The sequence below is a fragment of the Eschrichtius robustus genome, chromosome 11, assembly GCF_028021215.1.
Source record: "Eschrichtius robustus isolate mEscRob2 chromosome 11, mEscRob2.pri, whole genome shotgun sequence".
Taxonomy (NCBI): domain Eukaryota; kingdom Metazoa; phylum Chordata; class Mammalia; order Artiodactyla; family Eschrichtiidae; genus Eschrichtius; species Eschrichtius robustus.
Window position 1 is genome coordinate 9,281,788 of NC_090834.1, and position 3,506 is coordinate 9,285,293.

Genomic DNA, 3,506 nt, shown 5'->3' on the forward strand with positions numbered 1-3,506 from the left:
GCTACTCAGTAGTTCTGGGACTTGGGTGAGTTACTTAACTCAGTTGTCTCATCTGCAAAATGGGGATAATAATAATGTCACATAACTCTTAGTACACAGACTCACATAGTAACCACTTAAATAAGTGGTAGCTTAAAACAATTATCACTAAACCTAAAGCTACTGGAGCTAGGAGATCTTGGATAAATGTGACCTCCCCTTCTTGATTTGTCAGCAGTGACCCAGAGGTGGGAGCACTGAGAAGACGCAGTGTCTTCTGCCAGTCAGGACTCTCTCCAGGGAAGAGGCTCAGGTGTCAGCAACTGAAGCAGATTCAGGAGAGAGAGAACATAGAAAATGGACTGACTTAAAGATCTAGAAGACATCTATCCTATTTTTGAATGAATTGGAATATGAATAAAGTACTGCTTTCTCTGGAAGTGCCAGTTCTCACTCTGGAGGCAAAGTCTAGACTCTTATTGTTCCCTGGAAGTTAAAGTCACTTGGGCTATGAAGGTAGGTCCATAGCAAACAGTAAAAAGCTTCCCTCCATACTAAAGCTAAATCTCTCGGTGGATACCATTCTCAGGAATGGGAGATGGGTACTGGGAGGGTGGTGGCATTTCTTCTAAGTGGTTCTCTTTTCTTTTCCCTATTGACCGCCCTTTCCCCAGCCATCCCCAGAGGAGAATGGCAGCCGAGAACTCTTCTGTGACAGAATTCATCCTTGCAGGTTTAACAGACATCCAGGACTCCAGATCCCCCTCTTCTTCCTGTTTCTAGGTTTCTACATGGTCACCACAGTGCGGAACCTGGGCTTGATAACGCTGATTGGGTTGAACTCTCACCTGCACACCCCCATGTACTTTTTCCTCTTCAACCTCTCCTTAATAGACTTGTTACTCCACTACCATCACTTCCAAAATGCTGATGAGTTTTATCTCAAAGAAGAACATCATCTTGCATGCAGGGTGTATGACAACACTTTTTCTTCTGCTTCTTTGTCATTTGTGAGTCCTTCATCCTGTCAGCGATTGTGTATGACCACTATGTCGTCATCTGTAACCCCGTGGTGTACGCAGTCACTATGTCTCAGTAAAAGGTCTGTTTACTCCTTTTGTTGGGTGTCTATGTGATGGGGTTTTCAGGGGCCATGGCCCACATGGGAAGCATAGCAAATCTGACCTTCTGTGCCGACAACCTTGTCAATCATTTCATGTGTGACATCCCTGCTCTCCTTGAGCTCTCTTACAATAGCACTTATGTACATGAGCTGGTGGTCTTCATATTTGTGGCCACTGTTATTGGAATGCCCATTGTCACCATCTTCATCTCTTAAGCTCTAATCCTCTCCAGCATTCTCCACATTCACTCCACTGAGGGCAGGTCCAAAGCTTTCAGTATGTGCAGCTCCCACATAATTGTGGTTTCTTTTTTCTTTGGTTCTGGGGCTTTTGTGTATCTCAAACCACCTTCTATTTTGCCCCTTGACCAAGGGAAAGTGTCCTCCCTGTTCTATACCATTGTGGTACCCATGTTAAACCCACTGATCTACAGTTTGAGGAACAAGGATGTCAAAGCTGCTCTGAGGAAAACCTTGGGAAGAAATATATTTTCTTGAGAAAGGAGTAATATTTAAGAAGATACAGGGCTTCCCTGGTGGCGCAGTGCTTGAGAATCTGCCTGCCAATGCAGGGGACACGGGTTCGAGCCCTGGTCTGGGAGGATCCCACATGCCGCGGAGCGACTGGGCCCGTGAGCCACAATTACTGAGCCTGCGCGTCTGGAGCCTGTGCTCCGCAACAAGAGAGGCCGCGAAAGTAAGAGGCCCGCGCACCGCGATGAAGAGTGGCCTCCACTTGCTGCAGCTGGAGAAAGCCCTCGCACAGAGACGAAGACCCAACACAGCCATGGATAAATAAGTGAATAAATAAATAAATAAATAAAATATTAAAAAAAAAAAAAAAAAAAGAAGATACAATTTTTTTTTATTAGTGTGTGTGTTTTCAATAAAGGATGCAAGTTCCAGTTTTTTCCTCTCTTGTACAGGAAGAGAATTTTAAGTCTTTATGTTTGGATGAGTGTTTAGTTCAGATCTATTTTCCCTGTCCTTTGACCTACCTTCACTATTCCAAGATTATTTAATGCAAATTCTTCTTTAATTACAGATCATTTAATCTTGAATGGGCCTTGCAAATCATTTAATCTAGTATCCTCATTTAATAGATGTTGGAGACTTTGAAATATAAGTTTTCCAGGGCCACACAACTGGGACTGGAATGCAGGCCTTGAATTCCAATCTACTTGGTTTTCCTTTGTGGCATGTTTTCTTGCTTCATTTCCTTGTTGCCCTTGCAGATTTAATTTTGAAATTATGATGTATTAGTATATTAAAATCTGATTCTATTGATACTAATTTAATGGAACTTCTCAATAAATCATTTTTGAATATTACATTTTTTTTTCAAGAGGGTAGGAGACAAACATTTACTGAACTTGATCATAGTCATATGACGAGAGACTTGTGTAAAAATTGCAGTGTGTGGGTGGCACATTATGTAGGTCCCAGAGAGCAGATAAAGCATGGTAATTCAAGGTTATGTATGGAAGCTGAGGGACCCAGCCTAGTGAATGAGAACTTCTGTAGGTTTAAGGGTTATAAAGATGCTGGGTTGGAAAATTTCATACATTATTTCAAGACTGAGAAAGTCAGAACTTAGAGTTTTTTCTAAGGGTTAGTTTGGGTGTTTTAGCTATAATGGAAAAAATCTGTGACTCAGGACAATCTACTAAGAGTATGTAAATTCTAAAGGAGGATTAAATAATTTGGGGGATCTAGTAAGTTATCAAGGTTGTACCAAGCAGCTGATTATTAGAAGAGGCCATTTCCATAGCATTTTAAGGCACTGCAGATTGCACTGCTCTTCTCATGCAGGCATATCTGGGAAAGACAGCATTCACCTCGACTGGATTATAAATCCACAACATTGGGTAAAGAGGTATAGAACATATCAGAACACTTGGGTCTCAATGACTTATTAGTAATAAAAGAAGATTCTTCGGAAGAGCACTAACATGTTAAGTGCTGGGGAGACACTTTGTCATATGAGCTTTTCTTCGGGAAGTTTCTCTTCTTTTGGGAAAAAGGGAATTGTGAATGAGTGACTAGTTTTGACCTTTATTATGACATCGACCAAAGGGAGTGAAGTTATAAAACTGAAAGTGTTGGGGTGAAGATTCTGCTTTAGTCAGAATGGAACAGGGAACGAGAACTGAATTCAAGAGACCTGTTGGGTGTATAGTTTGTGTGTCTGGTGGGTGAGGTGACTAAGCCACATTCAGAAGGTGCCAGAGGAAAGAGCAATTTGTGAGGCATGTAGTGGAACTGGTTTTGTATCAACTGGTAAGCTCAGTTGATAGTTGTGTGTCTTTGAGCAAATTACTTAATGTCTTTAAATATTACTTTCTCTATTTTTAAAAGGGACAGAATGGTCTTGATTTGTGGGGTTTTTGAGAGAATGAAATGC

General features: G+C 41.4%; 1 pseudogene; it reads left to right on the forward strand.

The window, feature by feature from the left end:
* The first annotated feature begins 669 nt into the window (after positions 1–669).
* Positions 670–1,600, forward strand: LOC137771609 (olfactory receptor 8B12-like; annotated as a pseudogene).
* The last annotated feature ends 1,906 nt before the right edge of the window (positions 1,601–3,506 follow it).